We start from the raw sequence: 14,979 nt of genomic DNA on the forward strand, positions 1-14,979 counted from the left end.
ATTAGGAGAGGAGAAACATTTTTCTATGGTGATCTCAATAGATGCAGAAAAAATGCAGATAAAATTTATTATCCTCTTATAGTTATACAAAAATGGAAAGTGAGGAAGAATACCTTCCTAAAATTGACCAACAGTATCTAAAGAAAACACCATAATAAATGATTAAGCATGACTTAAAGTTTTTTACTTGAAGATCCGGAATGATATATAGACATGCATTATTACTATTTCTGTTCAACATTGTACTGGAGTTCTTAACTAAAATAATAAAAAAAGTTCAGGAACTTAAAAGAAGTAAATAAAATGTCATTATTTGCAGGTAATATGTTTCTGTAAGCAGAAAATTAAAAATAATCTACAAAACAATGATTAAAATTATGGTGGTAGCAACTATACTAACACAAAGTCAATACAAATTTAATTGTATTTCTATATGACAGCAGAAAATTATTTAGGTGATGAATGTTATAATAATATACCATTTACAGTAACATCAGCATTATCAACTAAGAATAAACTTTTTATCAACATATTTTTAAGACTTCTATGCAGAACACTAATTAGAATTTTTTAAAAAGTTAAGGGAACCATATGAAGTTGTATAACATGCTCTAGATTTGGAGCATGAAAGTTGTTACTTTACATTATGAAAGTTGTAACTTCTCTCCAAAGGGATCTATAACTTTAATTATATGTCAATATAATACCCAAGAGATTGTGCAATTGGTTAATTGACTGACTATTTCAGTCTCTATAAAATGTGACAGTCAAATTAAATTTACTTATGAAAAAGACAAAGAGTAACCAATATACAAGTGCATTGGAGTGGACATGCATAAAGAGAAGGACCAATAAAAATGTGAAAAATGTCCCAACTTTATTACTCAGGGGGATATGAGAATTCAAACCAGAGATACTAATATGTACAAACACATTGGGGTGGCTGAAATTAAGATTAACACCACCCAGTTTTGGCAAGAAATTGAATCAAAATGATCTCTTGTACTCTATTGGTGAGAGTGTAAATTTTCAAAATATATCTGGTAATTCATTTGACATCATATTCTAAAGCTGGAGATTTTCATATCCTATGACCCTGTGATGTCAGTCTTAAGGATGGATATACCTAAGAGAATGCATGCCTCAATGTGTGCTGCCAATGCAGCAAACATGAAACAACCTAAATGTTCATCAAAAGAAGAATGTATTAAATTGAGATATGTCCATACACTGGGAAGAGTAATTATTGGAAAATGAATTAATGCAACCACATAAAATAACAGAGATAAATTTTATGAACATATCATTGAAAGAGAAACCAGGCACAAAACAATTTATACTATATTATTCAATATATAGAAGTTTAAATATGTACAGTATACAGAGAAAGTTTTCAGATATATACTAAGGTATTAATACTGTTATAAAAAGCAAAACAGTGATCATAATGTGTTGAGATAGTGGTTTCTTTGAAGTAAGACAGGAAACAGTGACTGGAAAAGAAGGTGCCTTCTGTGGGTGCTAACAACTTTCTATTTTTACCTGGATGTGGTGCTTTGATGTTGACTTTATAATAAGTTATTTTTCTTTTACACATGTGTCTAATTACTTTTTTGTTTTTACATTCTATAGTAGTTTGTCAGGCATACAGCATAGTGATAGACAGTCATATACTTTACAAAGTGCCCCACCCCTTATTTCCAACACCCACCTGGTACCATACATAGTTATTGCAATATTATTGATTTACATCCCCGATGTATTTTGTAACTACCAATTTGTACTTCTTAATTCCTTCACTTTTCTCACCCAGTCCCCCAAACTCCACCCTTCTAGCAACCATCAGTCTGTTTTCTTAATCTATGAGTTTGTTTCCATTTTATGTATTCATTTTGTTCTTTAGATTCCACATGAAAGTGAAACCATATAGAATTCTTTTCTTTGTCTGACTTATTTCACTTTACATAATACCCTCTAGGTCCATCCATGCTGTTTCAAATGATAAGATTTCATTCTTTTTTATGGCTGAGTAATAGTCCATTGATAAGTACCATCACTTTATCTGCCACATCATCTTTTGATGAGCACTTGGGATACTTCTATTTCTTGGTTATTATAAATAATGCTACAGTGAACATAAGGGTGCATATATTCTTTTGAATTAGTGTTTTGGATTCCTTCAGGATATATTCCCAGAAGTGGAATTGCTGGCTCATAAGGCAGTCCCATTTTTAATTTTTTGAGGAACCTCCATACTGTTTCCAATAATCTTGATTCCCACCAACAGTGCATGAGAGTTCCCTTTTCCCAAATCCTCAAGAATGCTTGTTGTTGATTATTAATGGTAGACATTCTACAGACACGAGGTGACATATTGTGATTTTAATTTGTACTTCTCTGATGATTAGTGGCTGTCAGCAATTTTTGTATGTCTATTGGTCACGTGTATGTCTTCCTTGGAGAAGTGTTTATTCAGGTCCTCTGACCACTTTTTAAATCGGATTGTTTGATTTTTTTTGTGCTGTATGAGTTCTTCATAAATTTTGGATATTAACCCATTATGGGTTGTGTCATTGGTGAATATCTTCTTTCATTTAGTAGGTAGTTTCTATTTTGTTGATTTTTTTTGCTATCCAAAATATTATGTAGTCCTATTTTTTATTTTTTGTTTCCCTCACCTGAGGAAATATATAAAAAAATATTGCTAAAAGAAATGTCAGAGATTTTACTGCCTATTTTTTCTTCTAGGAGTTTTATGATTTCCAATCTTATTTTTGTCTTTAATCCATTTGGAGTTTATTCTTGTATACGGAGTAAGGAAGTGGCCTGGTTTCACTGGTTGCATGTATCTGTTCAATTTTCCCAACACCATTTATTGAATAGCTTGCCTTTACCCCATTATATGTTCTTGACTCCTTTGTCAGATATATATCTCCACCCAAGGATATGTTAATTGACTTTAGAGCAAGAGGAAGGGAGAGAGAGAGGAAAAAAAGTATATCAATGCGAGAGAGAAACATTGGTTGCCTCTTGTATAAACTCTGATCAGAGATCAAACCCGTAACCTAGGTAAATGACCAGAGATCAAACTTGCAAACTTTTGGTGTACAGATAATGCTCTTACCAACTGAGTCACCCAGCCAGGGCTCCTTTGCCATGTATAACTGACCATAAATACATGGGTTTATTTGTGTCATACCTTTTTGTATGCATTTTCATTTTTTGTTATTTAAAAATTAAAAAGTAGAGCCCTGGCTGGCGTAGCTCAGTGGATTGAGCACGGGCTGGGAACCAAAGTGTCCCAGGTTCGATTCCCAGCCAGGGTACATTCCTGGGTTGCAGGCCAGAACCCCCAGCAACAGCACATTGATGTTTCTCTCTCTCTCTCTATCTCCCTCCCTTCCCTCTCTAAAAATAAATAAATAAAATCTTTTTAAAAAATTAAAAAGTAAAAAAAGAAAGTGCTAATGTTTACACTGTTAATGACCTTTTAAAATCCAGCCCCTAATCAGGGTATGAGGTCATATAAATATAGATCCAAAGGAGTCTAATGCGAAATTCATACATTGAAAATATATCTTGATTCTTTCATGCAGTTATAAAAATGTGCTACCATAAAAATTTGATGTCAATTTTACTTAACTGGATGGCAATAGCAATAGTAATTAATATAGCAAATACATTGCAACTTGATAAAGAAGTAACAAGTTGACCTTGTAGCCATGACAACAAGAGGAATTTTCGACATAAACTAAGTCTATTTGGAATTAATTAAACAAGCACTTAATGGTATTTTCTAAGTGCTAGACACTGTGGTAGACAAAACAGACTTAGTCTTTGTCCTGTAATAAATGTATAGTCTACTGGGGAGATAAACAAATGCAATGGAAACCAAGGCTAAAATGTAAATAATAAACATCAAGGAGATTCCTTCATAGCTTCTTGAATTTTTCATTTTTGATGTCTAAGCCATAGGCTAATTTAAAAGGAAGAGATTGTCTTCCCCTACTCTTTTAGCAGCCACTCTATGTAATATTTTTTAGAAATAGAAGCAAGGAGGACAAAAGATAGAGAGGAGAGTCCAGGAGTGTTAAAGAACCAGGGAAGACAAGATTAAGTGGGCCCATAACCAGAAACATGACTCATACTGAACGAGCACAGAACTCATCAGGCTAATACTTGAAGTTCTCTCTCTCTCTCTCTCTCTTTCATGTGTGAGTGTATTTCTGGTATAATATTTTCAAGGTCATTGAAATCAGTTTTGTCTTTTAAAGGAATTCACTAATAAAAATCAGGATTCTAATTTTTAAAAAATGGGTGGGGGTAAAATATGTAAGACATAACACCTAATGTAAACAAATCATCAATAGTAGGTATAGGTTGAGATTTACAAGCATCTGTCACAGTTCCAAGGAATTAAAATAAAAATTAGTCTTTCCTGCTTTCAGAGCAATTTTATCTTCTCTACTAAACAGTCATACCAAATGATTCAGGAGTTAGATAGCTTTAAGTTTGTGCAGATAAAATCTACTATGTTTTTATGCAGTTGCCACATAAAAAAAACAAAGCTCATCTCTTGAAAGATGTCCTGTTGCTTAAATGAATTTTAATGTGTTCACACATTTATTATATTCTGTCTCTTAATGTGTACTATAAAAATCACTCACCTTTTGTTTCTATGCAAGAAGTGTCTATAACCTAAAACTATGAAGATCATTTTTAAGAATCAAAACTAATTTCCAGTTGTTACATGTTGTTATAAGCAAAGAACAAATAAAATAGTAAATGATTTAAATGGGTCTTATAAAAATATTACCGTCATCATAAGAAAGTCTAATTGTCAATAGTCTCCCAAAAGATTTTCATTTTAGTCAGTTATTGCCTTTGATTATTTCTGTCATTTTAGGAGTAAAAATGTGTCTAATAGTTTGTTGTTATTTTGCTGACCACTTATTTCTTTCCAATTTATCTTTTATTTCTCACCATCTATAAGACCGCAAAAATGGACATAATTTTCTGCATCTCCTCTCAACAAGAGGTAACATATTCTTCCCCACTACCTTGTGACTTGCTCTGCAAAATAGAATGCAGCAGAAATGACGCTGTGCACTCTGTATCAAGATGTCAAGATGTCTGGCACCCCTCTCCCGATCTTTGACCACTATGTGAACATCCAAGGTTACCACAATATATGATTACAAATGCATAGCCCAGTCACCTCTTTCCCCTTGCTGACAGCTGATCAACTGCTAGACACAAAAGACCCTCATTGACCAATCACCAAAGCAGAAACATGCAAGCCCAGCCAAGGTCCATCTAGCTTGGCCTACATCAGCTGAGTGAAGCCTCCTGAGCTAATGGTTTTGGTTTTAGGCCACTGTTCTGGGTTATTTGTTACATAATACATAACTGATCTACTACCTCTCTCCTAAATCACTCCATCCCTTCTTTCCTCCTCCTCATCAGTAAATAATACATTCACCCTCCCCTTAACACCCATGCATTCAAATACCCTCTTATCTGCTAATCTTTTCTTAGCTTTATGTGTTAATGTATTAAGTAAATATTGTGTGTATTCTCCTTGTAACAGTACAATGAAGCTAAACTATATTTTTATATCTAAAAATACACTATTATTCACTTCTTAGTGTTGGAAAGATAAATTTGGGTAGTACAACAATGCCTGGCATAACATAAAAATTCAACATATATTATCTTTGATTATTTGGAAGGAATCCTAGAATCTGTGTAGTCCTCTGCTCTAAATTGACCAATTGTTTAATTATGAGCAAGTCAATTTTTCAGGTTTTTTCTTCTTTTTATTTGATAGAGAATATAAAAGCTTACTTCTAATAAGTTCTAAAAGGTTTGATCTTGATATAGTTCCTACATGTCTTTTCTTTTTATCCTCTGTATTTCATATGTGTATATATATATATATATGTATATATATGTATATATATATATGTATATATATATATGTATATGTATGTATATATATATATCCCTTTGCTTTTCCATAATGTAAGCTTACACATAATTTATTTACTTTAGGTATTTTTCAGTTGTTTGTGATACTCATGCTAATGTAATTAATATAGATTCTACAACACAGATGACATGTAATAGACCCTTAATAAATTACTATTAAACTGAATTATTTTCTAAGAGTAATGTTTCAAAGGTTCAGAGACTGTGCTGGTTTAAATTAGTTTTAGTGCCGTGCTATACATACACATATATGCAGATATATTAACAAATCATAATAATAATACATTTGAAGTTTTAATTTAAAGGAAAGAACACTTGTAAATTAAAACATATCATATACAATTAAATATAATTTATTACTTTATGTTTCATTGCACACTTTGTTTTTCATCAGCTTTATTACCAGAGATAGGAATTATACAGATGACATAGCAGTATATTTCAAGTTATGAAAAATGCCTTCACTTTACTTAGCTGATCCTTTCCTTTCCATCGTCCTCTGTTCTCTTGAAATAAAGAGAAGACAGCTCTCAAGTTTGGCCTGAATAGGGAAGGCCCAGGTGGAATTGCTATTCTGAACACATCCTGGGAAATACCTATCCTTTTACTCCCGAGTGACCTTCAGGATTATAACTCTGTCATCACCACTGGACTTGATCTACTACTGCCAGCATTTTCCTTATTCTCCCCCAAAGTGATTCACTAAGAATATGGGAATTCCTTGATATGTTTCTGATATGTTTCTGGCATGATAAAAAACTTTGTTTCTCAGAAGGTTTGCCAGTCAGCATGTATCATTTTTTGTGCCAAGTACTGTATTAGTTACTACAATACAAAAATAATGAATTGAAATAATTAACCATTTAAAATCATGTGACAAATGTTTTATACAGTAAAACTCTTAATGATCATCTTAATATAGACATTTCGTTGTTCATAGATCCAGTTTGCATAAAGAGAAGCAACAGGTACTGAATTTTAAACATTTTATTCCTTTAATGACCTTAGTATGATGGTAGTTAGGGCAAGTATTGGACTTTTTATATGGTGAAAATATAGGTGCCAGTTCCACTTCATTATAAGGTTTGTTGTTTTCCTGTTGAATTCAATGATTCAATGACTTCCAGACCAGGTCTTTCTAATTTAAGTATGCAGAATTATGCTTATGATCAGGTAATAAGTGCATATTTATCAACCAGAACCATATTGAAAGTGCTCTACAAAACTGTAGAGTACAATAAATTTTTCCTAGAGAAATGAGGTATTTGTTAGAATATGTCACTTCTATAGGGCTGTTGCTCATCTGACTGAGCTTCCCTGATCACCACTAAAATTTGCTCTGGGTCACATTTGGTGTGGGAATAAAAGAGAAGTAATCAGGTATTAAAAGGTAAGTAAATAAACTAGCCTAATTAATTAACATTGATTCTACTTCTGTGTCCCAAACAATAGCCAATTCTCTTGAGGGGAAATGAACATTGGCTAAGAAAAAGCATAACCATACTAATTTACTGTCAATTTTTTTTTTATATTCAGCCACTAAGCAGGCATTGTTAAAGCTATAGACAAAGGTAATTTAAATATTTCACTAAATTTTAATGTGAGTGATTAGTTCAACTCAATTAAAATGTCAAGTTCATAGGGATGTGTACCTTAATGGAAAACCTAGCAATGTGCTATTCTAAAGTCACTGATGAAACAAAATATACCTTGAATTGTGTGTGTGTGTGTGTGTGCGTGTGTACACATACATACTGATAATTGTGTCTTTGTGGTAGGTTTTTTTTTCTTTATATATGAAGGCAATGAAATAGGGCTAGAAATTAAGGACATATAAACTAATCCTCCATATGACTTCAACAAGTGAAGTGGATGCTGGCATAGGTGGCTGAGGTGCTTAGTATAAGCCTGCATTTGGAAGGCACAGGCTGAAAAATATAGGTGGTAGGTGCGGATTTCCAAGGAGATCACCCATGCTAGTTAGAGGACACCAGGATTTAAACACACAGTCTTATGAGATCCATATCATAAAGGATGCAGGAAGCATAAGCTTTACTCTCCAGGTACTAGCAATCTAATGGAGAATATATAGCATGGACCCCCAAAGCTAAAATGAAAGATAGCCATGAAATACAAGCATCCTATTCTATAACAGTTGATAGTAAAAGACGTATCATTCATTTATTTACCAAATTTTTTTTTATTTTTTTATAATCTAAGCACTGTGATGGAAGCTGGGCTATAGACAGAATAGGATGAATATGTTGTTACCACACAGCTTATAGTCTAATAGACAATTATAACAGATTATTATAAAACAATGAGGCATGAAATAACACCTCAAAGAATACTGTGAGAGCTCAATAATAATTAAAATTCAGTAAGCACTTACTATGTCTATGTATTACTAGTCCAGGTGCCTTGCATGAATTAACTTATTTAACCTTATAATAATCCTGTAAAGTTGATACTGACATTATCCTCCTATTTAAGAGATGACAAAGCTGAGGTGTACCCAGGTTTACACAGCAAATAATTGATGTATTTTGGCTTTGAATGACCAAGGACAGCTCTAGGTCCTACCTAGATCACAGCAATCAAACATCTTACACATATGAGTTTACCTGACTCAGAATCTAAAAAGAAGTTCAGTCAATGTCTTCTTGCTGGAGAAAATGCCTTCCTGGTGTCAAGCATTAAAGACAGATGCAATATTTAGCTAGTAAGGTGTTACATATGAGGGGGGTTCACAGGGTGGGCAGGCTAGACAGAGGAGAAAACATCAGTGGAGTTCAAAGAGGAGCGTGGTATATCCTGGAAACCCAATGTGACCCAGTGTTACTGAGCACAAAGATGAGACTGGGAACCAAAAAACAAGGCTGGTTTACTGGTGAAAAAGATTGAGCAGGAAAACTGCTATAAGTACTTATATTAGTATGTCAATACTTAACCTATCAGTGGTCCTGGTTATTGCTCTTGTTGTTGTTGTTTTGGTTTTTGTATTGAGTTGTAGGAGTTCTTAATATATTTGGGATAATAACCCTTTATCAGATATATAGTTTACAAATATTTTCTCCCATCCTTAGTATGCTTTTTCACATTATGTATTATTTCCTTTGTTGTACAAAAGCTTTTTAGTTTAATATAATTCTATTTGTCTATTTTTGCTTTTGTTGCTTAAACTTTTGGTGTTATTTCAAAAAATTATTGCCAAGGCCAATGTCAAGAATATTTTTCAAAGATTTTCCCCTATTCTTTTTGTAAGAGTTTTACAGTTTTAGGTATTATGTTTAAGTCCTAATCCATTTTGAGTTGATCTTTGTGTATGTGTAAGATAAGGCTACAATTTCAATCCTTTTCATATGGATATCCAGTTTCCCAACACCATTTATTAAAGAGACTCTCCCCATTGGATGTTCTTAGCACCCTTGTTGAAGTCAGTTGAGTGTACATCATGGGTTTATTTCTGACCTCTCTATTCTGTTCCATTGGTATATATGTCTGTCTTTATGCCAATATCACATTGTTTTGATTATGTAGCTTTGTAAGATATTTAAATTAGAATGTGTGATGCCCCTAGCTTTGTTTTTCTTACTCAAAGAACCTGAGTAGATATGTCTCCAAGGAAGACATACAGATGGTCAACAGGTGCATGTAAAGGTGCTCAACATAAGTTTATCAGGGAAATGTAAAGCAAAACCATATGAGAGGTCACCTCACAACTGTTAAAGAGGCTAAAATATTTTTTTAAAAAGTACTGAGGAAAATATGCATTGAAAATGTAAATTGGTACAGCCTGTATGGAAAATAGTGCAGAAGTTTCTCAAAAAATTAAAACTAGAACTTTCATCTGACTTAGCAATTCCACTTCTGTGTACATTTCCAAAATAATTAAAATCTGGATCTCGAAGGGATATCTGCACTCCTATTTTCATTGCAGCTCCATTTACATTAGCCAAGGCATGAAAACAAAACTGAATGTCTGTCAATAGACAGATGGTTAAAGAAAATTCAGTGGTTACCTGCAATTGAATATTATTTATCCTTAAAAAAGAAAGAAATTCTGTCATTTGCAAAGCATCAATGAACCTGGAGGGCATTATATTAAGTGAAATAAGCCAGACATAGAAGGATAAGCACTACATTACTCCACTTATATGAAGCATCTGAAATAGTCTGATTCATAGTAGCAGTTTATAATGGTAGTTACCAGGCACTAAGGGAGAGGCATTGGTCAAAAGTTCCAAAGTTTCAGTTATGCAAAATGAAGAAGCCTTAGAGAGCTACTATACAACATAGTGCCTACAGTTAACAATTCCACACGGCATACTTAAAAATATGCTAAGAAGTAAATTTTGTTAGGTATTTTTATCACAAAAAAAATTAGGAGGGGAGAAGAAAACTTTTGAGGGAATGGACATGTTTATGGTATACATTAGAGTGATGGTTTTGTGGGTGTGCATACTTACCTCCAAAGTCATCAACTTGAATATATTAAATATGTGCAGCTCTTTGTATGTCAGTCATATTTCAAAGTGGTTTAAAAAAAAAGAGGGCACTTAAACATCATCAGCACCTAAGAACAGCCTGATCCAACCTGTGATTATTCACTCCACAGGCCCAGCCTACGAGGCAGCACGTGAGTTACCAACTATGTAGTTAAGACAGGCATTCCTATGGTGAGTGCTGCATTTTGTGCTATTGTGTACCCATTATTCCTGTGGAATTAAATGTGCTTCTTAGATTTCAGCTAAGTTAATTGGTAAGTTATCCTACATTTTTAAAAATACTTTTGTTATTTTCATTTTTAACTGTATGGCAACAATGTTGGTAAATAATCTCTAAAGCACATGATCAAACCTTAATAGAATGACAAAGTCAGTTTTCACTTTATTTCCCCCTTGTAATGTACAATTCCATTTTAGGATGTCAATGAATTAAATCATAGCTATTAAATGGGAATGGAGGCTGCACATCTCTGATGCTTTTTGAGCTTTGGGACACATTTCCTTCTGAAGAAAAAAATATCCCGTTAGAAAAGACAATTCAACTACTATAATAAAAAATGCATACCTTAAATAGTTGTTCTTTCTCCTGTTCAGATTTGAATTTGGATTCTAAATTTTTCTGTGACCTTCACTTGATCATAGTTATATCTGAAACATAATTGAATGGGCCAATTTGAGCAAAAATATTGTATAATATGGGTTTAGATAAAGAACTGAAAGATAATAGCTAAAATTCTTTTTGATATAAAAGTAAGCCACTTTATCCAAATGTAGCTCCTCCTTTGTGTAAGAATTGCTGGTGCAGACTGAGTCAAAAGCACTAAGCCAGGCACTCTGCTTGGCACTTTAATCCTCAAAATAAAAGTGCAAAATAATTGCTGTGAGTTTTTTTACATATCAGAAAATAACAGGTATAAGAAATTAAACAGCTACTAAGTGACAGATCTATAACCCAAATCCAGAGTTATCTGAGTACAAATTCCTTGTGGTTTCTATCCTATTACTCTGATCAAATCCTAACATCTCGATGCATTTCTTTTTATTATTGTTGTTGTTGTTCAGTTACAGTTGTCCCACATTTTTCCCCATTGCTCTCCTCTGCTCCCCACCCCGCTCTCACAGTCTCAATCCTTACCCCATTGTCCATGTCCATGGGTCCTCTATATATGTTCCTTGACTTGCCTCTTCCCCTAATTTCTCCTGTTTTTCTCCTCCCTCCTCCCCTCTGGCCACTGTCAGTTTGTTCTTTATTTCCATGTCTCTGGTTCTATTTTGCTCATTTGTTTGTTTGTTGATTAGCTTCCACTTACAGGTGAGACACTATGGTATTTGCCTTTTACTGCTTGGCTTATTTCATTTAGCATAATACTCTTCAGTTCCATCCATGCTGTCAAGGAAGGTAGGAGTTCCTTCTTTCTTTCTGCTGCATAATATTCCATTGTGTAGATGTACCACAGTTTTTTTGATCCACTCATTTACTGATAGGCACTTAGGCTTTTTCCAGCACTTGGCTATTGTAAATAACACTGCTATGAACATTGGAGTGTATAGTTCTGTTGAAGGATTCTTTGGGTATAATCCTAGCAGTAGAATCATTGGCCCATACCAATCTCTTTTATCTGAAATCCTATGTGCTTACAGTTCATGTAGTTCAATTCATGTGAGTTATATGGAGCATGTATTAGTCTCTCATTCTCATTTCATACACATTTATGCACATGGACCAAATATCTACAGACATGGACTAAGTACCTGTGATTAATTGTCATTCAGGAAGGCCACACACTGGTCTAGCATTTCTGATTATGGTCTGCAAATCACTTACATCAGAATTATACAACAATGGATATTTTAAACAAGCTATTTTGTTGCATCTAAATCTAAGGAACCACTGGCCTAGTTAATTAGGCCTATTTCCTCAACCCAGATAGAAACTCTTTATAAGACAGAAATTGTGTCACCATTTTTTGTGTTTTTATTATGTCAAAGGCACTCCTTGGCATAAAATAGACACTTAGCATTGATTGAGACAAACTGCCAGGCATTGTCCTTAATGTCCCCATCATAGGAAATGTAGTCTCTCTCAATGCAGCTACTTTTGAACTGTATTCTTCCACATCCATGGCAAGGTGATTTGTACTCAATTCGATTAAAAAATAACATTTATTCATCTTTACCCTGGCTTTGGGAGGATTTCAGAAAGCTTCTTAGAAGAGTTACCCAAGATGACCCTTGAAAAATGTATGAAAAAAAATCCTAGCATAGAAAAGTGAAAAAATGTTCCAGGTAGGAAGACTAACATGGTCAAATTACAGAGACATGAAATCACACACTCAGTGAAGAGCTAGAAGAAATTCATCATTATTAGATTATGACTATAAGACACGTTTTTGAGGGAGGCAGGATTTGTGAATAAGGCTGGAGAGGTTCAAGGACCTTGACCTTGGCATTCACACTTAGGAATGCAGGTTCATGTAGGCAGTTTTGCATGTGAACAGCATAGTTGTGTTAATTTACCAGCATGGGTTTATTGGGTCCTCTTTGTACCAACAGATCCAAATCTTAACCAATCTCTTCACTAGACTACAGTTTCTCTTTTTGTTGTCTTCTTTTTCTCTCAGAGAAGATTCCTCTTCTCTGCCCTCATTAGTCAGGATAGGCCACTATTTCCAATGATCCCAACATGTTAGTGCTTGAACGTATGAAAAGTTTACTTCTTACTCATGTCAAAGTTCTTTCTATGTGAGTTGGAATGGAGGCAGGAAGGAGAAATTAATTTTGTCCCACAAAGCCATCGACATAACCTGTATGGCTCTGTATAATGCTACACTCTCAGGGTCTTTCCCATTAAGCTTACAGATGAGGAAGGAGAGTAAGGATTGGTGTAAAAGATTATTATGGACCAAGCCACTTCTGTTCACATCTTGTTGGTCCTAACTCCATCACATGGCTAAACCTACTGCAAGAGGGGATGCAAATACCAAGAAAGAAGAGAAGAACTTGTTAGCCACTTATCAAATATCAAATCCTTGTTCAGCCACCTTCAAGTAATGCTCTCAGAGGAACATCTTATAAATTCATTGATACTGAAAGATAATGACACCCAGAAGAAAACATCTTGTGGAATTCTGGTTCATAATAGGCATGTAAAAAGGTCAGAAGTGTGACTCTCACCCTCACGACAAATAAAATGCTGAATAAAATGAAATTCACCAGATCATCTTAGATTCATCAGAGAATTTTGGTCATAAGGCCAGCTGCATCCCAGAAAATTGAACAGGCAGACAGATACAGAGAATTACAATTTACCAGGAGCAGAAGCCCATTGCTGGGGTCAGTAGGTGCAGGAATATTTAAACTATGATTGAAGAATTAATGGAGGTTCAATCTGGATGAGCTTGAGAGTTATAATTTCTGTGGTCCCATTCTTAGTGAGGTCCCCCAGCTTTCACCTTTGGAAGCCCCACAAGTTTCTCAAGTGAAGATGGGGAAAAAAGTCTCTCCTGTTTCCAGCAGCAGGAAGGGGAAACTAGCTATTCTGAAATAAAACCAGAGTAGTCTATCCTCCTTTTTAAAAACCCTGTCATCTTAAGAGACTATTTTGCTGGAGCCTAATCAACTTTTATTTTACCAAACCCTAACCAACCAAGTAGAAGGCAAAATTTCAAATCCAGGGCCCCCTAGCTTTCCCCTCTCACCTAAGGTGTAAAACTTAGTGAAGTGCCTATGAAGGCCAGAACCCAGAGGCACAGGCTCACCACAGCCCAAGATTTTAGAATAGAATTATAGAATGTTTTTCTTTTCCCCAAACCTTACTACCATCAGGGATTATAGCTAAAAAAACTTCAACCCTCATTCTCTACTTAAAAATGAGTATCTAGGAAAGAGAAAGACAACATTGGAGAAAAAAACTAGAACACTAAAGAAAATTTTAGCATCTGACCTCTAAAACTACAGCAAATATTACATATTACATATAGTAATATGTAATATTACTATACTCCTACTCAAATAAACATACAATCTCACAGTGAAAGCCTTTTGTCTTAATTATTTTTTACCTGAAATATCATATCTGGCCATCAACAAATATTTATAAGGCATACTAAAAGACAAAAACAATCTGAAAAGACAAAGGTAACTTCAGAACCAGATTCAGACATGGTATTATCAGACCAGAAATTTGAAACAACTATGATTAATATTTTAAGGTCTCTAATGGAAAAAGTAGACAATAAGCAGGAATGGGTGGGTAATAATAGCAGAGAGATGGAAGCACAAAGGAACTTGTATTCAGCATATTTAAAATATCTATACTTTAGCCTTGGCTAGCATAGCTCAGTGGATTGAACGCAGGCTGCAAACCAAAGCATTGCAAGTTCGATTCCCAGTCAGGGCACATGCCTGGGTTGCAGGCCATGGCCCCCAGCAACTGCACATTGATGTTTCTTTCTCTCTCTCTTCCTCCTTCCCTTCCCTC

Source organism: Phyllostomus hastatus, unplaced genomic scaffold (genome assembly GCF_019186645.2).
Source record: "Phyllostomus hastatus isolate PE091 unplaced genomic scaffold, TTU_PhHast_1.1 phas_scaffold_78, whole genome shotgun sequence".
In the NCBI taxonomy this organism is placed as follows: Eukaryota; Metazoa; Chordata; class Mammalia; order Chiroptera; family Phyllostomidae; genus Phyllostomus; species Phyllostomus hastatus.